This window comes from Ambystoma mexicanum, chromosome 6q (assembly GCF_040938575.1).
Source record: "Ambystoma mexicanum isolate Mex_15411 chromosome 6q, UKY_AmexF1_1, whole genome shotgun sequence".
In the NCBI taxonomy this organism is placed as follows: domain Eukaryota; kingdom Metazoa; phylum Chordata; class Amphibia; order Caudata; family Ambystomatidae; genus Ambystoma; species Ambystoma mexicanum.
Genome location: NC_090937.1, coordinates 1,677,269,882 through 1,677,296,798, shown reverse-complemented (window position 1 = coordinate 1,677,296,798; position 26,917 = coordinate 1,677,269,882). Strand labels below are relative to the sequence as shown.

Sequence of the window (26,917 nt, the reverse complement as noted above, 5' to 3'; positions counted from 1 at the left end):
GTCACAGGCGCTGCCATCCATGTACCAACATATGCCAGGTATAGACAGCGTCACAGGGGCTGCCATCCATGTACCAACATATGCCAGGTATCGATAGCGTCACAGGAGCTCACATCCATGTCTGCCAACCATGTACCAACATATGTCGGGAATAGATAGCGTCACAGGGGCTGCCATCCATGTACCAACATATGTCGGGTATAGACAGCGTCACAGGCGCTGCCATCCATGTACCAACATATGCCAGGCATAGACAGCGTCACAGGGGCTGCCATCCATGTACCAACATATGTCGGGTATAGACAGCGTCACAGGCGCTGCCATCCTTGTACCAACATATGCCAGGTACCGATAGCGTCACAGGGGCTCACATCCATGTCTGCCAACCATGTAACAACATATGACAGGTATAGATGGCGTCACAGGCGCTGCCATCCATGCACCAACATATGTCGGGTATAGATAGCGTCACAGGGGCTGCCATCCATGTACCAATATATGTCAGGTATAGATAGCGTCACAGGGGCTGCCATCCATGTACCAACATATGTCGGGTATAGACAGCGTCACAGGCGCTGCCATCCATGTACCAACATATGCCAGGTATAGACAGTGTCACAGGTGCTGCCATCCATGTACCAACATATGCCAGGTATCGATAGAGTCACAGGGGCTGCCATCCATGTCTGCCATCCATGTACCAACATATGTCGGGTATAGATAGTGTCACAGGGACTGCCATCCATGTACCAACATATGTCGGGTATAGATAGCGTCACAGGGGCTGCCATCCATGCACCAACATATGTCGGGTATAGATAGCGTCACAGGGGCTGCCATCCATGTACCAACATATGCCAGGTACCGATAGCGTCACAGGGGCTCACATCCATGTCTGCCAACCATGTAACAACATATGACAGGTATAGATAGCGTCACACGCGCTGCCATCCACGTACCAACATATGTCGGGTATAGATAGCGTCACAGGGGCTGCCATCCATGTACCAACTTATGTCAGGTATAGACAGCGTCACAGGGGCTGCCATCCATGTACCAACTTATGTCAGGTATAGACAGCGTCACAGGGGCTGCCATCCATGTACCAACTTATGTCAGGTATAGACAGCGTCACAGGGGCTGCCATCCATCTACCAACTTATGTCAGGTATAGACAGCGTCACAGGGGCTGCCACCCATGTACCAACTTATGTCAGGTATAGACAGCGTCACAGGGGCTGCCATCCATGTACCAACTTATGTCAGGTATAGACAGCGTCACAGGGGCTGCCACCCATGTACCAACTTATGTCAGGTAGTGCTAGCATCGCACATGAATGGGATGCAGCATCCACTGCATGGAATGGGGATTGTATGTATATGCTGGAGGCAGAAAATGTAGGGTGTAGAGGAGGTGAAGGGGGAGGGCTAGCATCATACGTGACAGGGAAGCAGCAGCCACTGAATGGAATGGGGCATGTATGTATATACTGGTGTCAGCAAATGAAGGGTGGGGTGGGAGGTGAAGGGGGAGTGCTAGCATCACACATGACTGGGAAGCAACATCCTCTGCATGAAATGGGGCATGTATGTATATACTGGTGGCAGCAAATGAAGGGCGGGGTGGGAGGTGAAGGGGGAGTGCTAGCATCACACGTGACTGGGAAGCAACATCCACTGCATGGAATGGGGCATATATGTATATACTGGTGGCAACAAATGAAGGGTGGGGGAGTGCTAGCCTCACACATGACTGGAAGCAGCACCCACCGCATAGAATGGGGCATGTATGTATATACTGGTGGCAGCAAATGATGGGTGGGGCTGGGAGGTGAAGGGGGAGTGCTAGCATCACACGTGACTGGTGGCAGAAAATGAAGGGCGGGGGAGGTGAAGGGGGAGTGCTAGCATCACACATGACAGGGAAGCAGCATCCACTGCATGGAACAGGGCATGTATGTATATACTGGTGGCAGCAAATGTAGGGTGGAGAGGAGGTGATGGGGGAGTGCTATCATCACACATGACAGGGAAGCAACATCCACTGCATGGAATGGGGCAGGTAAATATATACTGGTGGCAGCAAATGTAGGGTATGGTGTATTTGTATTTCTATTTGTATTTGTAATGCGCCGACAGCCCGCGGGCATCAGGGCAAAGAGAGACAAAACCAAAGTTGGGTAGACAGTCAGGTGTAGGTAGGAATACTGGTATGTCGAGGTTTCGCTTGAAAAGATGCGTCTTCAGGTTTTTCCTGAAGATTTTGTGATTTGGTTCTTCTCGCATTGTCACTGGGAGGTTATTCCATTTCCGGGCTGCCTGGACTGGGAAAGATTTCCCGGCACCCAGGGCTCGGTGGTTTGCCGATGGTACCAGTAGCTTGCCTAGTGCTTGTGATCTCAGGACCCTGTTGGGGATGTATCGGGTGAACTTGGATCTGAGGTACGACAGTGCTGCTCCATATAAGCATCTATGCACCAGCGTCATGGATTTGAAGAGGATTCTCTCCTCGACCCTGAGCCAATGAAGAGCTCTTCTGCTCTCCATCACGTGGTCTCTTCTTTTGATCCCTTTTACGACCCGGACCGCGTTATTTTGCATTATTTGACATTTCTTGATGCCTTTTTTTGAACCTCCCAGCAATAGTGAGTTGCCGTAATCAAGACACGCCAGTGTAATGGCCCTGGCTATCGTAGCCACGTTATTCTCGTTGAGGAGCGGGAGGATGGCCCTCAGGAGCCTTATATAGTAAGCGTTGTTTTTGTGGAGGTAGTTTGTCTGAGCCTCTGTCCCCAGGGTGGATTCCATCATCATCCCGAGCATTTTTACATGGTCGACTACTACGCGAGTCTTTAATCACAAACTCCTCAAATTCTGTTCCGAGCTTGTCCTTGGCTTGGCTGGAGCCGAAAATCATTAGCTCAGTTTTTTTGCTATTTAAGCACATCCAATTATCTTCCATCCATTTGTCAATCAGATCATATAAAGTCATGATCTTATTCTTGCCCATTTGGTAGTCACCCTCCAGTTCTAACACTAACTGTGGTCATCAGCATAGTTGGTAAAATATACGCCAATGTATTCTAGAAGGACACACAGATATTTCATAAAGAGGTTGAAAAGAAGCGGGGATATACTAGCTCCTTGAGGGACCCCTACGCTTATAGGGGTTGGAGTTGAGAACCTCTATTCCCAGTGTTCTCTGGCTACTCGATCTGTGAGAAAAGATGCCAGCCAGGCCAGGGCCGCTTGAGAGCATCCTACTGTTTTCTCCAGTACCTGCTGTAGTAATGGGTGATCAACAAGATCAAAAGCGGCACTTAAATCCAAAAGCATTAATATCCCTGTCTTGCCCTTGTCCACTATAGAAAGCATTCGTGATTGCAAGTCTAGCATTGCGGTTTCCGTGCTGTGTGCAGCACGGAAACGCGACTGCTGCTCATGCAAAATGTTGTGGCTTCAATATGTGCCTGCAGTTGTTCTGTGGCAATTTTATCCATCATTTACAGGATGGAATGAGTGTTGGTGATCGGCGCATATTGCCGGGATCCTTAGGATCCAAACCCGGTTTTTTAGCAATGGCGTGATAGTCACCTTCTTTATGGCTTGAGGAAACATGCCATCATGAAAGGAGGCATTGATTTAGGAGAAATTACATTTTCGGCACAGGAGGACGGTTTCATCTTGGCTAGCACCTTCACCATCTCAGCTTCCAGTTGTTCTGGACCTATTGTAACGCTCACCTGATTCCCGCAGAGGCGCCGGTCTTGACTGGGGGAATGCCGTATCTTCAAAGGTGATGTGTAACACACGGTTGGCTCTTTGGGCTGGACCTCTGTGCACTCTATGTCTGACTCGAAGAGTAAGATGTCTGCAGATAGAAAATATGGGATTAATGAACTGGGGTTATTGGGTGCCTCTCTCCTCTTCCCTTTCTCTTCTCCTGTAGAACCCCAAAGGTTAACGCCCTCACCTTAGGTAAGTGAACGCCGAGCTCTCCATCTGCCTCGGGGCAGGGTGCCGTAACCAGTTTCTTCACTGGATAAGGTTGCAGGCCTCTTGACCTCAGAGGACTGCTGTCCGTCGTTAACTGCACGAACGGTAAGTTCTGGGCACTTCAAATGTCTTAAAAGTCTTTTGTAATGATGTCTCTTGTTTTGCAGGGTTCCGGCGATGGCGGATGGCGGGCTGATGAGAGTTGAGGATCGAACCCGCGTGAAGAATAGAAGCGCCTGGAAGCACGTAAGTAAGCGCTTGTAGCCTGCTTCACGATGCGCACTGACTGTCCCTTTTATCTTGCAGGTACAAGTTCGGAGCTTTAGAGAAGCTGAAGGGTGCTGGAATACCCACTGGATTCGGCGTGGGAAGGAGTAATGGCACGTGAGTAATAAAGTTGCCCAATGTCTTTAAACGCACCTTCTTTTGTCTTTCAGATGCGGGATGCAGCGCCGAAGGCCTCCGGAGCGTGTGAAGAGCTGGTAAGCTTTTGTCTTTCAGATGCCGGAATGCAGTGCGAAGCCCTCCGGAGCATGCGAAGAGTAGGTAAGCCTTTGTCTTTCAGATGCCGGAATGCAGCGCGAGGCGTTGGTGACAGCCGATGGACCAGGTAAGAGATGCGCTGCCACTGAAGACCGTAGTGCTAACCTGTTCTTTCTTTGTCTTTACAGGTGCTGCTGAAGACTGGATTCCAGGATGGTAAGCCTTTGTTCCCTTAGGCCCAGGATCAGAAGCAGAAGACACGATGAGCGTTCTGCTGCAGAGAATGCAGAATAACGCAAAGCAAGATTCATCCATCGGGTGTGGTTTAAATAGCCTCCTGTAGTGCTTAGGTGTCTCCTTCCACAGCCACGCCTAGGTAAGAAAAGAGTTCCTGCTTTCCAGAAGAGTTCCAGTGTTCTGAACCTAGGGAGTGGCTCCTGCCCCACCCAACAGGAAAAGTAGTCCCAAACAGAAGAGGATCAGGGGTTCAACTGGCAGGTAAGTAAGCAGCATGGTCTGCTGCAGGGAAGTCCACCCAAGCATTATGAGCCCGGCGTTTCCAGCGCTGGCACTGGGCATCTTTATGAGCCTGGTGCCACTGGCACCAGGACAGGGTCCAAAAGGTCCCAATTGGGACTGGCTGGCACTCGGAACCGGGGGTATGGGTCTGCTTCCAAGGGAGTCGGGCAAGTCCTGATCTTTTGGAAGCAGAGATCATGACACCTATGCCTTTAAAATTTCTACTCTGAGTCCTGATGTGGGGACTGTGTTTAGGTTTGGGAGCGTCTTGCAGACATATTTAAAACGTAACTTTGAAATGGTCAGACCAGATGCAGCACTGGATTATGTTCTGAATGGTGATATTTGGAGTTACAAACCGGTCCAACTGGTTGCCTTTCATTGTGGTGGGTTCATTGTTTTGAATTATGTAGTCAATGTTTTTTAGCGAGTTTTCATGGCTGATTGCTTCTTTGTCTAGGGGGTTTCTACACCACCTGTTAAGATCGCCCACCAGAATTGAAGAGGAGTGGGTAGATTTCAATACATTCAGCTACTGGATGATCTCGCAGCTGAAGTCTGAAACGAGGGATGGAGGCCTATAATATATTATCACAATAAAATGGACACATTCTCTAGAGGTTGGGGAGTATTTGAGGTGGAGGGTTTCAAAACCTGTGCAAGTCAGTGGCGAATAGGAGAAAAGTCTCTCTTGCTATTATGGCTAGCCCCCCCTCCTGCCCCTTTGTCCCTATTCTGGTGATAGTGTATCCTTCTGGGACCACTTTGTTACAAACGGGTTCAACTGGTTCCTTGAGCCAGATTTCTGTCAGTAAAAGCATATCCAGCTCTTCCTCCCTGATGAGATCATGGATGTTCTCTGAGTGTTTACTGAGAGACTGTGTGTTTAAAAGACACACTTTTAGGGTCCTTAAGACCTGCTGTTGTTGATTAGTCTTCACTGTGGTGCCATTCTTGTCAGAAGTACCCAGTGTAATAAGAACCCTACGGTCTGACGGCTGTGATCCTGGCTTGATGAACGTTACCACCTGGGTCCCCAACTGCTCCCTTGTTTCGTGAATGTTGCTATGGGCGACTTTGAGCTTTCTTTCCTTCAAAGGACCTATCTCTTAACCTCTGTTTGGCACTAATGCCTGTTTTTTGATTTTGGCCAATGCTGTGGCACTTCCCAAGATAGGAATCTCACCTGAAAACGGTCTTTGTTTGAGTTGTGTTTCAGCAGTGACCAGGTGGCACAGGGAAACCAAGACAGAGCCGCGTTAAGCTGCGGACTGCCGCAGACTAACCCGAACTCGTCCGCGCCGGTGCATTCGCGCTGGGTTTCATAGGAAAAACCCTTCTGTACTACAATCTCCTTGGGAGTTGTAGTTCGGAGCGTGCGTGCAGACGTCCAATCACAGAGTGATTTAACTCGCATGGATTCTGAGAACCTTACAATTACTGAACGGTGCAGGGCTGCCCTGTGCTTACAATCAAGCTACAATTACACCAAGGCAGCTGAGCACAGCTGTGTGACAGGCAAAAGCGTGGAAATTAAAACGGATTGAAACTAAACAGTTTAAAATCAGATCACACAGTTTTAAAATATAGCATATTAAAATTAAGAGTTTAGGTAGATTTCAGCTGACTATACCCTTAAAGTGATGGGAGGTGAAGGGGGGGTGCTAGCATCACACACACGACTGAGAAGTTGCATCCTTCGACGTAGACATGGGATTGGAGTAGATGTAGCAAGCAACATACTTCGAAGGCAAAGAGTGAATTATTAGTGAAGTAGAAGGTGAGCTACCGGGCATCAGTGGGGGAGGGGCAGCACAGAGAGCAGTGCTTGAAGAGTTAGCTCTTAGTTCTGCCATACTAGAGAAGGCTCCTTCCTTGTCAAGTCACTATTTATGACCCGTGCCGCTTGTCCAGACACTAATCCTGGATTTTTTGAAATGTAGGAATAATTCAGGTAAAGCTGTTCTGTGACCTCACGGGCCGCGTAATTGTGCAGGTGGTGGAGTAACATGATTTCCGTGGACAGATTTATGTACAGGGCGCATACTTTTGAAATTACACTTTAATTCAGATCCTTTGATATTTTGACCCTTCAAACATAAAGTCAGATCCTTTGATATTCTGACCCTTCAAACATAAAGTCATGATCATTGATGTGGTTGTCTCTTTTGCTAGGACTTTTTTGCCCTATTCTCAAACAACTCATGTAAAGAAAATTGTCTGTTCGGATACTGCTTGGAGTTATGAAATATGAGGATGTCTCTTGCGCTTGCCCACACTGCATTGGCTGACTGCTAAACAAAGGGTTCTTTTATTGAGTGGCTGGATCTTTGTATTTATAGCCCCAAAGCCATACAATAATCGCTCTCTTTCTCTGACCCAAATAGATACATTTTACCCCGTAAGGAACGGAACAAGGGAAAGTACTGGTGGGAAACTCAGAAATGTCCATAACCTGCTGAGGCTTATGGGAAGCAAGAACTCAAGGTTCGGTGGACACGCAGATTAAAACTTAAGGACTGCTGTCGCCCATTTAACATTCCTTAGTATGTTGGTCAGCAGGCCTTAATCGAACATGCTCAGGTGCCATGACTGGTGATCTGCTGGTACTTTTGCCCAGCGAGGGAAGGGTGCATCGAGGCAGGGTAAGGTATTCGGCATGTCTTTATCAGGCAGTGGTGGGGGCTGGGGGCAGAATCCCAGCTAATCTCATACAGAGGTCTACCCCATTGTCTACCAGGAAGAGGGACGAGGAGAGGAAAGGCAGAAAGGGACAGGGAGGGCAAGAGCACGGGCATACAGCACAGAAGCACGCAGGCACATAGGCCAGGGAGGGCAAGTACACCACTCCCAGGAAGAGGGATGAGGAGAGGAAAGGCAGAAAGGGACAGGGAGGGCAAGAGCACGCATGGCACAGGCACACATGGGCACATAGGCCAGGGAGGGCAAGTACACCACTCCCAGGAAGAGGGACGAGGAAAGGCAGAAAGGGACAGGGAGGGCAAGAGCACGCATGGCACAGGCACACATGGGCACATAGGCCAGGGAAGGCAAGTACACCACTCCCAGGAAGAGGGACGAGGAGAGGAAAGGCAGAAAGGGACAGGGAGGGCAAGAGCACCCATGGCATAGGCACACATCGGCATACAGCACAGAAGCACGCAGGCACATAGGCCAGTGAGAGGAGGTACACCACTCCCAGGAAGAGGGACGAGGAGAGGAAATGCAGAAAGGGACAGGGAGGGCAAGAGCACGCATGGCACAGGCACACATGGGCACATAGGCCAGGGAGGGCAAGTACACCACTCCCAGGAAGAGGGACGAGGAGAGGAAAGGCAGAAAGGGACGGGGAGGGCAAGAGCACGCATGGCACAGGCGCACATGGGCACATAGGCCAGGGAGGGCAAGTACACCACTCCGAGGAAGAGGGATGAGGAGAGGAAAGGCAGGAAGGGACAGGGAGGGCAAGAGCACGCATGGCACAGGCACACATGGGCACATAGGCCAGGGAGGGCAAGTACACCACTCCCAGGAAGAGGGACGAGGAGAGGAAAGGCAGAAAGGGACAGGAAGGGCAAGAGCACGCATGGCACAGGCACACATGGGAACATAGGCCAGGGAGGGCAAGTACACCACTCCCAGGAAGAGGGACGAGGAGAGGAAAGGCAGAAAGGGACAGGGAGGGCAAGAGCACGCATCGCATGGCACAGGCACACGTGGGCACATAGGCCAGGGAGGGCAAGTACACCACTTCCAGGAAGAGGGACGAGGAGAGGAAAGGCAGAAAGGGACAGGGAGGGCAAGAGCACCCATGGCACAGGCACACATGGGCATACAGCACAGAAGCACGCAGGCACATAGGCCAGGGAGAGCAAGTACACCACTCCCAGGAAGAGGGACGAGGAGAGGAAATGCAGAAAGGGACAGGGAGGGCACGAGCACACATGGCACAGGCACACATGGGCACACAGGCCAGGGAGGGCAAGTACACCACACCCAGGAAGAGGGACGAGGAGAGGAAAGGCAGAAAGGGACAGGGAGGGCAAGAGCACGCATGGCACAGGCACACATGGGCACATAGGCCAGGGAGGGCAAGTACACCACTCCCAGGAAGAGGGACGAGGAGAGGAAAGGCAGAAAGGGACAGGGAGGGCAAGAGCACGCATGGCACAGGCACACATGGGCACATAGGCCAGGGAGGGCAAGTACACCACTCCCAGGAAGAGGGACGAGGAGAGGAAATGCAGAAAGGGACAGGGAGGGCAAGAACACGCATGGCACAGACACACATGGGCACATAGGCCAGGGAGGGCAAGTACACCACTCCCAGGAAGAGGGACGAGGAGAGGAAATGCAGAAAGGGACAGGGAGGGCAAGAACACGCATGGCGCAGGCACACATGGGCATACAGCACAGAAGCACGCAGGCACAAAGGCCAGGGAGGGCAAGTACACCACTCCCAGGAAGAGGGACGAGGAGAGGAAAGGCAGGAAGGGACGGGGAGGGCAAGAGCACGCATGGCACAGGCACACATGGGCACATAGGCCAGGGAGGGCAAGTACACCACTCCCAGGAAGAGGGACGAGGAGAGGAAAGGCAGAAATGGACGGGGAGGGCAAGAGCATGCATTGCACAGGCACACATGGGCACATAGGCCAGGGAGGGCAAGTACACCACTCCCATGAAGAGGGACGAGGAGAGGAAAGGCAGAAAGGGACAGGGAGGGCAAGAGCACGCATGGCACAGGCACACATGGGCACATAGGCCAGGGAGGGCAAGTACACCACTTCCAGGAAGAGGGACGAGGAGAGGAAAGGCAGAAAGGGACAGGGAGGGCAAGAGCACCCATGGCACAGGCACACATGGGCATACAGCACAGAAGCACGCAGGCACATAGGCCAGGGAGAGCAAGTACACCACTCCAGGAAGAGGGACGAGGAGAGGAAATGCAGAAACGGACAGGGAGGGCAAGAGCACACATGGGCACATAGGCCAGGGAGGGCAAGTACACCACTCCCAGGAAGAGGGACGAGGAGAGGAAAGGCAGAAAGGGACAGGGAGGGCAAGAGCACGCATGGCACAGGCACACATGGGCACATAGGCCAGGGAGGGCAAGTATACCACTCCCAGGAGGAGGGACGAGGAGAGGAAATGCAGAAAGGGACAGGGAGGGCAAGAACACGCATGGCACAGGCACACATGGGCACATAGGCCAGGGAGGGCAAGTACACCACTCCCAGGAGGAGGGACGAGGAGAGGAAATGCAGAAAGGGACAGGGAGGGCAAGAACACGCATGGCGCAGGCACACATGGGCATACAGCACAGAAGCACACAGGCACAAAGGCCAGGGAGAGCAAGTACACCACTCCCAGGAAGAGGGACGAGGAGAGGAAATGCAGAAAGGGACGGGGAGGGCGCGAACACACATGGCACAGGCACACATGGGCACATAGGCCAGGGAGGGCAAGTACACCACTCCCAGGAAGAGGGACGAGGAGAGGAAATGCAGAAAGGGACGGGGAGGGCAAGAGCACGCATGGCACAGGCACACATGGGCACATAGGCCAGGGAGGGCAAGTACACCACTCCCAGGAAGAGGGACGAGGAGAGAAAATGCAGAAAGGGACGGGGAGGGCAAGAGCATGCATGGCACAGGCACACATGGGCACATAGGCCAGGGAGGGCAAGTACACCACTTCCAGGAAGAGGGACGAGGAGAGGAAATGCAGAAAGGGACAGGGAGGGACAGGGAGGGCAAGAGCACGCATGGCACAGGCACACATGGGCACATAGGCCAGGGAGGGCAAGTACACCACTCCCAGGAAGAGGGACGAGGAGAGGAAATGCAGAAAGGGACAGGGAGGGCAAGAGCACGCATGGCACAGGCACACATGGGCATACAGCACAGAAGCACGCAGGCACATAGGCCAGGGAGAGCAAGTACACCACTCCCAGGAAGAGGGACGAGGAGAGGAAATGCAGAAAGGGACGGGGAGGGCAAGAGCATGCATGGCACAGGCACACATGGGCACATAGGCCAGGGAGGGCAAGTACACCACTTCCAGGAAGAGGGACGAGGAGAGGAAATGCAGAAAGGGACAGGGAGGGACAGGGAGGGCAAGAGCACGCATGGCACAGGCACACATGGGCACATAGGCCAGGGAGGGCAAGTACACCACTCCCAGGAAGAGGAACGAGGAGAGGAAATGCAGAAAGGGACGGGGAGGGCAAGAGCACGCATGGCACAGGCACACATGGGCACATAGGCCAGGGAGGGCAAGTACACCACTCCCAGGAAGAGGGACGAGGAGAGGAAATGCAGAAAGGGACAGGGAGGGCAAGAGCACCCATGACACAGGCACAAATGGGCATACAGCACAGAAGCACGCAGGCACATAGGCCAGGGAGAGCAAGTACACCACTCCCAGGAAGAGGGACGAGGAGGGGAAAGGCAGAAAGGGACGGGGAGGGCAAGAGCACGCATGGCACAGGCACACATGGGCACATAGGCCAAGGAGGGCAAGTACACCACTCCCAGGAAGAGGGACGAGGAGAGGAAATGCAGAAAAGGGACGGGGAGGGCAAGAGCACACATGGCACAGGCACACATGGGCACATAGGCCAGGGAGGGCAAGTACACCACTCCCAGGAAGAGGGACGAGGAGAGGAAAGGCAGAAAGGGACAGGGAGGGACAGGGAGGGCAAGAGCACGCATGGCACAGGCACACATGGGCACATAGGCCAGGGAGGGCAAGTACACCACTCCCAGGAAGAGGGACGAGGAGAGGAAAGGCAGAAAGGGACGGGGAGGGACAGGGAGGGCAAGAGCACGCATGGCACAGGCACACATGGGCACATAGGACAGGGAGGGCAAGTACACCACTCCCAGGAAGAGGGACGAGGAGAGGAAAGGCAGAAAGTGACAGGGAGGGCAAGAGCACGCATGGCACAGGCACACATGGGCACATAGGCCAGGGAGGGCAAGTACACCACTCCCAGGAAGAGGGACGAGGAGAGGAAAGGCAGAAAGGGACAGGGAGGGCAAGAGCACCCATGGCACAGGCACACATGGGCATACAGCACAGAAGCACGCAGGCACATAGGCCAGGGAGAGCAAGTACACCACTCCAGGAAGTGGGACGAGGAGAGGAAATGCAGAAACGGACAGGGAGGGCAAGAGCACACATGGCACGAGCACACATGGGCACATAGGCCAGGGAGGGCAAGTACACCACTCCCAGGAAGAGGGACGAGGAGAGGAAAGGCAGAAAGGGACAGGGAGGGCAAGAGCACGCATGGCACAGGCACACATGGGCATACAGCACAGAAGCACGCAGGCACATAGGCCAGGGAGAGCAAGTACACCACTCCCAGGAAGAGGGACGAGGAGAGGAAATGCAGAAAGGGACGGGGAGGGCAAGAGCATGCATGGCACAGGCACACATGGGCACATAGGCCAGGGAGGGCAAGTACACCACTTCCAGGAAGAGGGACGAGGAGAGGAAATGCAGAAAGGGACAGGGAGGGACAGGGAGGGCAAGAGCACGCATGGCACAGGCACACATGGGCACATAGGCCAGGGAGGGCAAGTACACCACTCCCAGGAAGAGGAACGAGGAGAGGAAATGCAGAAAGGGACGGGGAGGGCAAGAGCACGCATGGCACAGGCACACATGGGCACATAGGCCAGGGAGGGCAAGTACACCACTCCCAGGAAGAGGGACGAGGAGAGGAAATGCAGAAAGGGACAGGGAGGGCAAGAGCACCCATGACACAGGCACAAATGGGCATACAGCACAGAAGCACGCAGGCACATAGGCCAGGGAGAGCAAGTACACCACTCCCAGGAAGAGGGACGAGGAGGGGAAAGGCAGAAAGGGACGGGGAGGGCAAGAGCACGCATGGCACAGGCACACATGGGCACATAGGCCAAGGAGGGCAAGTACACCACTCCCAGGAAGAGGGACGAGGAGAGGAAATGCAGAAAAGGGACGGGGAGGGCAAGAGCACACATGGCACAGGCACACATGGGCACATAGGCCAGGGAGGGCAAGTACACCACTCCCAGGAAGAGGGACGAGGAGAGGAAAGGCAGAAAGGGACAGGGAGGGACAGGGAGGGCAAGAGCACGCATGGCACAGGCACACATGGGCACATAGGCCAGGGAGGGCAAGTACACCACTCCCAGGAAGAGGGACGAGGAGAGGAAAGGCAGAAAGGGACGGGGAGGGACAGGGAGGGCAAGAGCACGCATGGCACAGGCACACATGGGCACATAGGACAGGGAGGGCAAGTACACCACTCCCAGGAAGAGGGACGAGGAGAGGAAAGGCAGAAAGTGACAGGGAGGGCAAGAGCACGCATGGCACAGGCACACATGGGCACATAGGCCAGGGAGGGCAAGTACACCACTCCCAGGAAGAGGGACGAGGAGAGGAAAGGCAGAAAGGGACAGGGAGGGCAAGAGCACCCATGGCACAGGCACACATGGGCATACAGCACAGAAGCACGCAGGCACATAGGCCAGGGAGAGCAAGTACACCACTCCAGGAAGTGGGACGAGGAGAGGAAATGCAGAAACGGACAGGGAGGGCAAGAGCACACATGGCACGAGCACACATGGGCACATAGGCCAGGGAGGGCAAGTACACCACTCCCAGGAAGAGGGACGAGGAGAGGAAAGGCAGAAAGGGACAGGGAGGGCAAGAGCACGCATGGCACAGGCACACATGGGCACATAGGCCAGGGAGGGCAAGTACACCACTCACAGGAGGAGGGACGAGGAGAGGAAATGCAGAAAGGGACAGGGAGGGCAAGAACACGCATGGCACAGGCACACATGGGCACATAGGCCAGGGAGGGCAAGTACACCACTCCCAGGAGGAGGGACGAGGAGAGGAAATGCAGAAAGGGACAGGGAGGGCAAGAACACGCATGGCGCAGGCACACATGGGCATACAGCACAGAAGCACACAGGCACAAAGGCCAGGGAGAGCAAGTACACCACTCCCAGGAAGAGGGACGAGGAGAGGAAATTTAGAAAGGGACGGGGAGGGCAAGAACACACATGGCACAGGCACACATGGGCACATAGGCTAGGGAGGGCAAGTACACCACTCCCAGGAAGAGGGACGAGGAGAGGAAATGCAGAAAGGGACGGGGAGGGCAAGAGCACGCATGGCACAGGCACACATGGGCACATAGGCCAGGGAGGGCAAGTACACCACTCCCAGGAAGAGGGACGAGGAGAGGAAATGCAGAAAGGGACGGGGAGGGCAAGAGCATGCATGGCACAGGCACACATGGGCACATAGGCCAGGGAGGGCAAGTACACCACTTCCAGGAAGAGGGACGAGGAGAGGAAATGCAGAAAGGGACAGGGAGGGACAGGGAGGGCAAGAGCACGCATGGCACAGGCACACATGGGCACATAGGCCAGGGAGGGCAAGTACACCACTCCCAGGAAGAGGGACGAGGAGAGGAAATGCAGAAAGGGACGGGGAAGGCAAGAGCACGCATGGCACAGGCACACATGACCACATAGGCCAGGGAGGGCAAGTACACCACTCCCAGGAAGAGGGACGAGGAGAGGAAATGCAGAAAGGGACAGGGAGGGCAAGAGCACGCATGGCACAGGCACACATGGGCATACAGCACAGAAGCACGCAGGCACATAGGCCAGGGAGAGCAAGTACACCACTCCCAGGAAGAGGGACGAGGAGAGGAAATGCAGAAAGGGACGGGGAGGGCAAGAGCATGCATGGCACAGGCACACATGGGCACATAGGCCAGGGAGGGCAAGTACACCACTTCCAGGAAGAGGGACGAGGAGAGGAAATGCAGAAAGGGACAGGGAGGGACAGGGAGGGCAAGAGCACGCATGGCACAGGCACACATGGGCACATAGGCCAGGGAGGGCAAGTACACCACTCCCAGGAAGAGGGACGAGGAGAGGAAATGCAGAAAGGGACGGGGAGGGCAAGAGCACGCATGGCACAGGCACACATGGGCACATAGGCCAGGGAGGGCAAGTACACCACTCCCAGGAAGAGGGACGAGGAGAGGAAATGCAGAAAGGGACAGGGAGGGCAAGAGCACCCATGACACAGGCACAAATGGGCATACAGCACAGAAGCACGCAGGCACATAGGCCAGGGAGAGCAAGTACACCACTCCCAGGAAGAGGGACGAGGAGAGGAAAGGCAGAAAGGGACGGGGAGGGCAAGAGCACGCATGGCACAGGCACACATGGGCACATAGGCCAAGGAGGGCAAGTACACCACTCCCAGGAAGAGGGACGAGGAGAGGAAATGCAGAAAGGGGACGGGGAGGGCAAGAGCACACATGGCACAGGCACACATGGGCACATAGGACAGGGAGGGCAAGTACACCACTCCCAGGAAGAGGGACGAGGAGAGGAAAGGCAGAAAGTGACAGGGAGGGCAAGAGCACGCATGGCACAGGCACACATGGGCACATAGGCCAGGGAGGGCAAGTACACCACTCCCAGGAAGAGGGACGAGGAGAGGAAAGGCAGAAAGGGACAGGGAAGGCAAGAGCACCCATGGCACAGGCACACATGGGCATACAGCACAGAAGCACGCAGGCACATAGGCCAGGGAGAGCAAGTACACCACTCCAGGAAGAGGGACGAGGAGAGGAAATGCAGAAACGGACAGGGAGGGCAAGAGCACACATGGCACGAGCACACATGGGCACATAGGCCAGGGAGGGCAAGTACACCACTCCCAGGAAGAGGGACGAGGAGAGGAAAGGCAGAAAGGGACAGGGAGGGCAAGAGCACGCATGGCACAGGCACACATGGGCACATAGGCCAAGGAGGGCAAGTACACCACTCCCAGGAAGAGGGACGAGGAGAGGAAATGCAGAAAAGGGACGGGGAGGGCAAGAGCACACATGGCACAGGCACACATGGGCACATAGGACAGGGAGGGCAAGTACACCACTCCCAGGAAGAGGGACGAGGAGAGGAAAGGCAGAAAGTGACAGGGAGGGCAAGAGCACGCATGGCACAGGCACACATGGGCACATAGGCCAGGGAGGGCAAGTACACCACTCCCAGGAAGAGGGACGAGGAGAGGAAAGGCAGAAAGGGACAGGGAAGGCAAGAGCACCCATGGCACAGGCACACATGGGCATACAGCACAGAAGCACGCAGGCACATAGGCCAGGGAGAGCAAGTACACCACTCCAGGAAGAGGGACGAGGAGAGGAAATGCAGAAACGGACAGGGAGGGCAAGAGCACACATGGCACAGGCACACATGGGCACATAGGCCAGGGAGGGCAAGTACACCACTCCCAGGAAGAGGGACGAGGAGAGGAAAGGCAGAAAGGGACAGGGAGGGCAAGAGCACGCATGGCACAGGCACACATGGGCACATAGGCCAGGGAGGGCAAGTACACCACTCCCAGGAGGAGGGACGAGGAGAGGAAATGCAGAAAGGGACAGGGAGGGCAAGAACACGCACGGCACAGGCACACATGGGCACATAGGCCAGGGAGGGCAAGTACACCACTCCCAGGAGGAGGGACGAGGAGAGGAAATGCAGAAAGGGACAGGGAGGGCAAGAACACGCATGGCGCAGGCACACATGGGCACATAGGCCAGGGAGGGCAAGTACACCACTCCCAGGAAGAGGGACGAGGAGAGGAAATGCAGAAAGGGACGGGGAGGGCAAGAGCACGCATGGCACAGGCACACATGGGCACATAGGCCAAGGAGGGCAAGTACACCACTCCCAGGAAGAGGGACGAGGAGAGGAAATGCAGAAAAGGGACGGGGAGGGCAAGAGCACACATGGCACAGGCACACATGGGCACATAGGCCAGGGAGGGCAAGTACACCACTCCCAGGAAGAGGGACGAGGAGAGGAAAGGCAGAAAGGGACAGGGAGGGACAGGGAGGGCAAGAGCACGCATGGCACAGGCACACATGGGCACATAGGCCAGGGAGGGCAAGTACACCACTCCCAGGAAGAGGGACGAGGAGAGGAAAGGCAGAAAGGGACAGGGAGGGACAGGGAGGGCAAGAGCACGCATGGCGCAGGCACACATGGGCACATAGGACAGGGAGGGCAAGTACACCACTCCCAGGAAGAGGGACGAGGAGAGGAAAGGCAGAAAGTGACAGGGAGGGCAAGAGCACGCATGGCACAGGCACACATGGGCACATAGGCCAGGGAGGGCAAGTACACCACTCCCAGGAAGAGGGACGAGGAGAGGAAAGGCAGAAAGGGACGGGGAGGGCAAGAGCACGCATGGCACAGGCACACATGGGCACATAGGCAAGGGAGGGCAAGTACACCACTCCCAGGAAGAGGGACGAGGAGAGGAAAGGCAGAAAGGGACGGGGAGGGCTAGAGCACGCATGGCACAGGCCCACATGGGCACATAGGCCAGGGAGGGCAAGTACACCACTCCCAGGAAGAGGGACGAGGAGAGGAAAGGCAGAAAGGGACAGGGAGGGCAAGAGCACGCATGGCACAGGCACACATGGGCACATAGGCCAGGGAGGGCAAGTACACCACTCCCAGGAAGAGGGACGAGGAGAGGAAAGGCAGAAAGGGACGGGGAGGGCAAGAGCACGCATGGCACAGGCACACATGGGCACATAGGCCAGGGAGGGCAAGTACACCACTCCCAGGAAGAGGGACGAGGAGAGGAAAGGCAGAAAGGGACGGGGAGGGCTAGAGCACGCATGGCACAGGCACACATGGGCACATAGGCCAGGGAGGGCAAGTACACCACTCCCAGGAAGAGGGACGAGGAGAGGAAAGGCAGACAGGGAGGGCAAGAGCACGCATGGCACAGGCACACATGGGCACATAGGCCAGGGAGGGCAAGTACACCACTCCCAGGAAGAGGGACGAGGAGAGGAAAGGCAGAAAGGGACAGGGAGGGCAAGAGCACGCATGGCACAGGCACACATGGGCACATAGGACAGGGAGGGCAAGTACACCACTCCCAGGAAGAGGGACGAGGAGAGGAAAGGCAGAATGTGACAGGGAGGGCAAGAGCACGCATGGCACAGGCACACATGGGCACATAGGCCAGGGAGGGCAAGTACACCACTCCCAGGAAGAGGGACGAGGAGAGGCAGAAAGGGACGGGGAGGGCAAGAGCACGCATGGCACAGGCACACATGGGCACATAGGCCAGGGAGGGCAAGTACACCACTCCCAGGAAGAGGGACGAGGAGAGGAAAGGCAGAAAGGGACAGGGAGGGCAAGAGCACGCATGGCACAGGCACACATGGGCATACAGCACAGAAGCACGCAGGCACATAGGCCAGGAAGAGCAAGTACACCACTCCCAGGAAGAGGGACGAGGAGAGGAAAGGCAGAAAGGGACAGGGAGGGCAAGAGCACGCATGGCACAGACACACATGGGCACATAGGCCAGGGAGGGCAAGTACACCACTCCCAGGAGGAGGGACGAGGAGAGGAAATGCAGAAAGGGAGGGGGAGGGCAAGAGCACGCATGGCACAGGCACACATGGGCACATAGGCCAGGGAGGGCAAGTACACCACTCCCAGGAAGAGGGACGAGGAGAGGAAAGGCAGAAAGGGACAGGGAGGGCAAGAGCACGCATGGCACAGACACACATGGGCACATAGGCCAGGGAGGGCAAGTACACCACTCCCAGGAAGAGGGACGAGGAGAGGAAATGCAGAAAGGGACAGGGAGGGCAAGAGCACGCATGGCACAGGCACACATGGGCACATAGGCCAGGGAGGGCAAGTACACCACTCCCAGGAAGAGGGACGAGGAGAGGAAAGGCAGAAAGGGACAGGGAGGGCAAGAGCACGCATGGCACAGGCACACATGGGCACATAGGCCAGGGAGGGCAAGTACACCACTCCCAGGAAGAGGGACGAGGAAAGGCAGAAAGGGACAGGGAGGGCAAGAGCACGCATGGCACAGGCACACATGGGCACATAGGCCAGGGAAGGCAAGTACACCACTCCCAGGAAGAGGGACGAGGAGAGAAAAGGCAGAAAGGGACAGGGAGGGCAAGAGCACCCATGGCATAGGCACACATCGGCATACAGCACAGAAGCACGCAGGCACATAGGCCAGTGAGAGGAAGTACACCACTCCCAGGAAGAGGGACGAGGAGAGGAAAGGCAGAAAGTGACAGGGAGGGCAAGAGCACGCATGGCACAGGCACACATGGGCACATAGGCCAGGGAGAGCAAGTACACCACTCCCAGGAAGAGGGACGAGGAGAGGAAAGGCAGAAAGGGACAGGGAGGGCAAGAGCACGCATGGCACAGGCACACATGGGCACATAGGCCAGGGAGGGCAAGTACACCACTCCCAGGAAGAGGGACGAGGAGAGGAAAGGCAGAAAGGGACAGGGAGGGCAAGAGCACGCATGGCACAGGCACACATGGGCACATAGGCCAGGGAGGGCAAGTACACCACTCCCAGGAAGAGGGACGAGGAGAGGAAAGGCAGAAAGGGACAGGGAGGGCAAGAGCACGCATGGCACAGGCACACATGGGCATACAGCACAGAATCACGCAGGCACATAGGACAGGGAGGGCAAGTACACCACTCCCAGGAAGAGGGACGAGGAGAGGAAAGGCAGAAAGGGACAGGGAGGGCAAGAGCACGCATGGCACAGGCACACATGGGCACATAGGCCAGGGAGAGCAAGTACACCACTCCCAGGAAGAGGGACGAGGAGAGGAAAGGCAGAAAGGGACAGGGAGGGCAAGAGCACGCATGGCACAAGCACACATGGGCATACAGCACAGAAGCACGCAGGCACATAGGCCAGGGAGGGCAAGTACACCACTCCCAGGAAGAGGGACGAGGAGAGGAAAGGCAGAAATGGACAGGGAGGGCAAGAGCACGCATGGCACAGACACACATGGGCACATAGGCCAGGGAGGGCAAGTACACCACTCCCAGGAGGAGGGACGAGGAGAGGAAATGCAGAAAGGGACAGGGGGGCAAGAGCACGGATGGCACAGGCACACATGGACACATAGGCCAGGGAGAGCAAGTACACCACTCCCAGGAAGAGGGACGAGGAGAGGAAAGGCAGAAAGGGACAGGGAGGGCAAGAGCACGGATGGCACAGGCACACATGGGCACATAGGCCAGGGAGAGCAAGTACACCACTCCCAGGAAGAGGGACGAGGAGAGGAAAGGCAGAAAGGGACAGGGAGGGACAGGGAGGGCAAGAGCACGCATGGCACAGGCACACATGGGCACATAGGCCAGGGAGAGCAAGTACACCACTCCCAGGAAGAGGGACGAGGAGAGGAAAGGCAGAAAGGGACAGGGAGGGAAAGAGCACGCATGGCACAGGCACATGGGCATACAGCACAGAAGCACGCAGGCACATAGGCCAGGGAGGGCAAGTACACCACTCCCAGGAAGAGGGACGAGGAGAGGAAAGGCAGAAATGGACAGGGAGGGCAAGAGCACGCATGGCACAGGCACACATGGGCACATAGGCCAGGGAGGGCAAGTACACCACTCCCAGGAGGAGGGACGAGGAGAGGAAATGCAGAAAGGGACAGGGAGGGCAAGAGCACGCATGGCACAGGCACACATGGGCACATAGGCCAGGGAGGGCAAGTACACCACTCCCAGGAAGAGGGACGAGGAGAGGAAATGCAGAAAGGGACAGGGAGGGCAAGAGCACGCATGGCACAGGCACACATGGGCACATAGGCCAGGGAGGGCAAGTACACCACTCCCAGGAAGAGGGACGAGGAGAGGAAATGCAGAAAGGGACAGGGAGGGCAAGAGCACGCATGGCACAGGCACACATGGGCACATAGGCCAGGGAGGGCAAGTACACCACTCCCAGGAGGAGGGACGAGGAGAGGAAATGCAGAAAGGGACAGGGAGGGCAAGAGCACGCATGGCACAGGCACACATGGGCACATAGGCCAGGGAGGGCAAGTACACCACTCCCAGGAAGAGGGACGAGAAGAGGAAATGCAGAAAGGGACAGGGAGGGACAGGGAGCACGCATGGCACAGGCACACATGGGCATACAGCACAGAAGCACGCAGGCACATAGGCCAGGGAGAGCAAGTACACCACTCCCAGGAAGAGGGACGAGGAGAGGAAATGCAGAAAGGGACGGGGAGGGCAAGAGCATGCATGGCACAGGCACACATGGGCACATAGGCCAGGGAGGGCAAGTACACCACTTCCAGGAAGAGGGACGAGGAGAGGAAATGCAGAAAGGGACAGGGAGGGACAGGGAGGGCAAGAGCACGCATGGCACAGGCACACATGGGCACATAGGCCAGGGAGGGCAAGTACACCACTCCCAGGAAGAGGGACGAGGAGAGGAAATGCAGAAAGGGACGGGGAGGGCAAGAGCACGCATGGCACAGGCACACATGGGCACATAGGCCAGGGAGGGCAAGTACACCACTCCCAGGAAGAGGGACGAGGAGAGGAAATGCAGAAAGGGACAGGGAGGGCAAGAGCACCCATGACACAGGCACAAATGGGCATACAGCACAGAAGCACGCAGGCACATAGGCCAGGGAGAGCAAGTACACCACTCCCAGGAAGAGGGACGAGGAGAGGAAAGGCAGAAAGGGACGGGGAGGGCAAGAGCACGCATGGCACAGGCACACATGGGCACATAGGCCAAGGAGGGCAAGTACACCACTCCCAGGAAGAGGGACGAGGAGAGGAAATGCAGAAAAGGGACGGGGAGGGCAAGAGCACACATGGCACAGGCACACATGGGCACATAGGCCAGGGAGGGCAAGTACACCACTCCCAGGAGGAGGGACGAGGAGAGGAAAGGCAGAAAGGGACAGGGAGGGACAGGGAGCACGCATGGCACAGGCACACATGGGCATACAGCACAGAAGCACGCAGGCACATAGGCCAGGGAGAGCAAGTACACCACTCCCAGGAAGAGGGACGGGGAGAGGAAATGCAGGGAGGGACAGGGAGGGACAGGGAGGGCAAGAGCACGCATGGCACAGGCACACATGGGCACATAGGCCAGGGAGGGCAAGTACACCACTCCCAGGAAGAGGGACGAGGAGAGGAAATGCAGAAAGGGACGGGGAGGGCAAGAGCACGCATGGCACAGGCACACATGGGCACATAGGCCAGGGAGGGCAAGTACACCACTCCCAGGAAGAGGGACGAGGAGAGGAAAGGCAGAAAGGGACAGGGAGGGCAAGAGCACGCATGGCACAGGCACACATGGGCACATAGGCCAGGGAGGGCAAGTACACCACTTCCAGGAAGAGGGACGAGGAGAGGAAAGGCAGAAAGGGACAGGGAGGGCAAGAGCACGCATGGCACAGGCACACATGGGCACATAGGCCAGGGAGGGCAAGTACACCACTCCCAGGAGGAGGGACGAGGAGAGGAAATGCAGAAAGGGACAGAGAGGGCAAGAACACGCATGGCACAGGCACACATGGGCACATAGGCCAGGGAGGGCAAGTACACCACTCCCAGGAGGAGGGACGAGGAGAGGAAATGCAGAAAGGGACAGGGAGGGCAAGAACACGCATGGCGCAGGCACACATGGGCATACAGCACAGAAGCACACAGGCACAAAGGCCAGGGAGAGCAAGTACACCACTCCCAGGAAGAGGGACGAGGAGGGGAAATGCAGAAAGGGACGGGGAGGGCAAGAACACACATGGCACAGGCACACATGGGCACATAGGCCAGGGAGGGCAAGTACACCACTCCCAGGAAGAGGGACGAGGAGAGGAAATGCAGAAAGGGACGGGGAGGGCAAGAGCACGCATGGCACAGGCACACATGGGCACATAGGCCAGGGAGGGCAAGTACACCACTCCCAGGAAGAGGGACGAGGAGAGGAAATGCAGAAAGGGACGGGGAGGGCAAGAGCATGCATGGCACAGGCACACATGGGCACATAGGCCAGGGAGGGCAAGTACACCACTCCCAGGAAGAGGGACGAGGAGAGGAAAGGCAGAAAGGGACAGGGAGGGACAGGGAGGGCAAGAGCACGCATGGCACAGGCACACATGGGCACATAGGCCAGGGAGGGCAAGTACACCACTCCCAGGAAGAGGGACGAGGAGAGGAAATGCAGAAAGGGACGGGGAGGGCAAGAGCACGCATGGCACAGGCACACATGAGCACATAGGCCAGGGAGGGCAAGTACACCACTCCCAGGAAGAGGGACGAGGAGAGGAAATGCAGAAAGGGACAGGGAGGGCAAGAGCACGCATGGCACAGGCACACATGGGCACATAGGCCAGGGAGGGCAAGTACACCACTCCCAGGAGGAGGGACGAGGAGAGGAAATGCAGAAAGGGACAGGGAGGGCAAGAACACGCATGGCACAGGCACACATGGGCACATAGGCCAGGGAGGGCAAGTACACCACTCCCAGGAGGAGGGACGAGGAGAGGAAATGCAGAAAGGGACAGGGAGGGCAAGAACACGCATGGCGCAGGCACACATGGGCATACAGCACAGAAGCACACAGGCACAAAGGCCAGGGAGAGCAAGTACACCACTCCCAGGAAGAGGGACGAGGAGGGGAAATGCAGAAAGGGACGGGGAGGGCAAGAGCACGCATGGCACAGGCACACATGGGCACATAGGCCAGGGAGGGCAAGTACACCACTCCCAGGAGGAGGGACGAGGAGAGGCAGAAAGGGACAGGGAGGGCAAGAGCACGCATGGCACAGGCACACATGGGCACATAGGCCAGGGAAGGCAAGTACACCACTCCCAGGAAGAGGGACGAGGAGGGGAAATGCAGAAAGGGACGGGGAGGGCAAGAACACACATGGCACAGGCACACATGGGCACATAGGCCAGGGAGGGCAAGTACACCACTCCCAGGAAGAGGGACGAGGAGAGGAAATGCAGAAAGGGACGGGGAGGGCAAGAGCATGCATGGCACAGGCACACATGGGCAAATAGGCCAGGGAGGGCAAGTACACCACTCCCAGGAAGAGGGACGAGGAGAGGAAAGGCAGAAAGGGACAGGGAGGGCAAGAGCACGCATGGCACAGGCACACATGGGCACATAGGCCAGGGAGGGCAAGTACACCACTCCCAGGAAGAGGGACGAGGAGAGGAAAGGCAGAAAGGGACAGGGAGGGCAAGAGCATGCATGGCACAGGCACACATGGGCATACAGCACAGAAGCACGCAGGCACAAAGGCCAGGGAGGGCAAGTACACCACTCCCAGGAAGAGGGACGAGGAGAGGAAATGCAGAAAGGGACAGGGAGGGACAGGGAGGGCAAGAGCACGCATGGCACAGGCACACATGGGCACATAGGCCAGGGAGGGCAAGTACACCACTCCCAGGAAGAGGGACGAGGAGAGGAAAGGCAGAAAGGGACAGGGAGGGCAAGAGCACGCATGGCACAGGCACACATGGGCACATAGGCCAGGGAGGGCAAGTACACCACTCCCAGGAAGAGGGACGAGGAGAGGAAAGGCAGAAAGGGACGGGGAGGGCAAGAGCATGCATGGCACAGGCACACATGGGCACATAGGCCAGGGAGGGAAAGTACACCACTTCCAGGAAGAGGGACGAGGAGAGGAAATGCAGAAAGGGACAGGGAGGGACAGGGAGGGCAAGAGCACGCATGGCACAGGCACACATGGGCATACAGCACAGAAGCACGCAGGCACAAAGGCCAGGGAGAGCAAGTACACCACTCCCAGGAAGAGGGACGAGGAGAGGAAAGGCAGAAAGGGACGGGGAGGGACAGGGAGGGCAGGACACCCCAGAGAGGACCCGGCCATCCCTTACCTTTGGGAGCCTGGGCTTCTCACTGGGAGACAGGAACACTTCATTCAGGCCTGTAAACAGAAAAAGTGACGACATCATTCATTAGATGACATCATGTCTATTCCCCAAGCGCTTAGAAGCCCTCCTGATGAGCTTAATAACTGCACGTGGAAGGGACCCCCCCCCCATCAGGTGCTCAGGGGGGAGGACTATAAAGTAAATCCAGAAACAATTTCCCACGCACCCTAAGAAGAGGCCAGTGAGACGCACCCGCAGAGCCTTATGCCGCCATCACTGCTGCTTCCCGAGTGCCGTGTGTCCCGCCTTCCAGGGGGCCCCGCGATGCAGAACCTCGGGGGCCAGGGGACCTTGCCGATGAGCACGCATGCGCAGCACCGAGAGCCCGGTAACCAGAGCACGTATGCGCAGCACTGACAGGGGGGGGGGGGCTAACCAGAGCACGCATGCGCAGCACTGACAATCTGATAACCAGAGCACGCATGCGCAGCACTGACAGAGTGCTTTCCGGGATACGCATGCGCAGCACTGAGTGGGCAAACCATAGCACGCATGCGCAATACTGACAGGGTGCTAACCGGGGCACGCATGCGCAGCACTGAGAGTTGGCAAACCAAAGCACGCATGTGCAGCACTGCGATCGTGCGAACCAGAACACGCATGCGCAGTACTGAGAGCGTGAACCAAGGCACGCATGCGCCTTAGTGAGACCCTACTAACCAGAGCACGCATGCGCAGCAGTGACAAGGCAAAAACCAGAGCACGCATGCGCAGCACTGACATTCTGCTAACCAGATCACGCATGCGCAGCACTGAGAAGGGAACCACAGCACGCATGCGCATCAGTGAGAGCACACTAACCAGAGCACGCATGCGCAGCACTGAGAGAGAGCGAGAGGTAACCAGAGTACGCATGCGCAGCACTACGAGATTAATAACCCAGGCATTCATAGCGCTGAGAGACGGATAAAGTACGCATGCGCAAGGCTGAGCGAATTTATACGCGCATGCGTAGCACTGGGAGACACATAAAAGCGCATGTGCAGCGGGACTGTTAGGATTTGTTCATGAATGACAGCCATACACAGAGTGAATGATTTGTATGTGTTTAGGCTTTATTGGGAGGAGCCCCCATGTAGGCCAGCCTTCATATCAGACGCATCTTCGTGTATGGTTCCATCAACATTCTGGAACAAAACACGAACATGCTGTCATGGATACAGAACTATGTACATATACTTAATAACATCACAGCATCTTCCCTTCTATAACAACTTAACCATATACATTTTGCATTTTTAACATTAGGAAGTTATGAGCTAAAAAGCATAAATATATATATAAAAAAAACATTGCTATCAGATGATTACTGAAAAAGGATACTCTTGTGAAATAGATGCATAATTTGATACACTGGCTTCTTAGCGATGTTAGAGAACAAGTTAAACTCCATAATTTTCTCTCTCATCTGCACAGGAGGTATTATCCGGTCCCCTCAATACACGCATGTGTTGTCACTTGTTAATTCATCTTTTAGCTTCTCCCAAGATCTGATGTTCTCCTCAATATCTGTCCAACCATTTTCAATGGCCTTTTTCAGCGACTTCTGTTCACTGTCTTGTTCTCTCGCCTTTATCCATTCTTCTTTTGAAAAGCTGGGATGTATATGTGCTATTATACACTCCATGTTTTGATCATCTGTCAATTCCCCTTTGTCATCACAATCAATCATGTCGCTGGCACATGTTTCCTTCTCACTCTGTTGACTATTTCTTCCAAATGTATTTTTTTTTTTTAAAATGTTTTTACTAGCCATGCAGGTCTAAATCTGTTGGAAGCTATCCTTCCTCTCATCAAAGTGAATGGTTCTTCTTCAGTTGTCGAATGAGGAGTAACCTTATACGTGTTGAGTGCTTCCTTTAATGTTTCTCTTAATGGTATGTTATTGACAATAGCTAATTGAATGATACCTTTTATAAAACGATTCATCCTCTCCACCAATCCGTTACCCATGGGATGATACAAAGCTGTTGTTTTATGTCTAATGGCCCTATCTTTAAGAAAATCTTGAATTTCTTGCAACATGAATTGAGCACCGTTGTCAGATATTATTTCTAAAGGCTCTCCTTCTCTGTTAAAA

At 55.6% G+C, this 26,917-nt stretch overlaps 1 protein-coding gene across 2 annotated transcripts in view; it reads right to left on the bottom strand.

The window, feature by feature from the left end:
• Window positions 1-25,194, bottom strand: part of LOC138517042 (zinc finger protein 84-like) — a 44,388-nt gene extending 19,194 nt beyond the window's left edge. The window contains exons 1-2 of one of the 2 annotated variants that reach the window (XM_069632560.1): window positions 25,004-25,194; window positions 24,781-24,830 (exon numbers count right to left, since the gene is read on the bottom strand). The gene's annotated coding sequence lies outside the window, so the exon portion shown is untranslated. The remainder of the gene's footprint in view (window positions 1-24,780; window positions 24,831-25,003) is intronic. The other variant, XM_069632561.1, reaches the window with a different exon arrangement.
• Window positions 25,195-26,917: the final 1,723 nt, after the last annotated feature.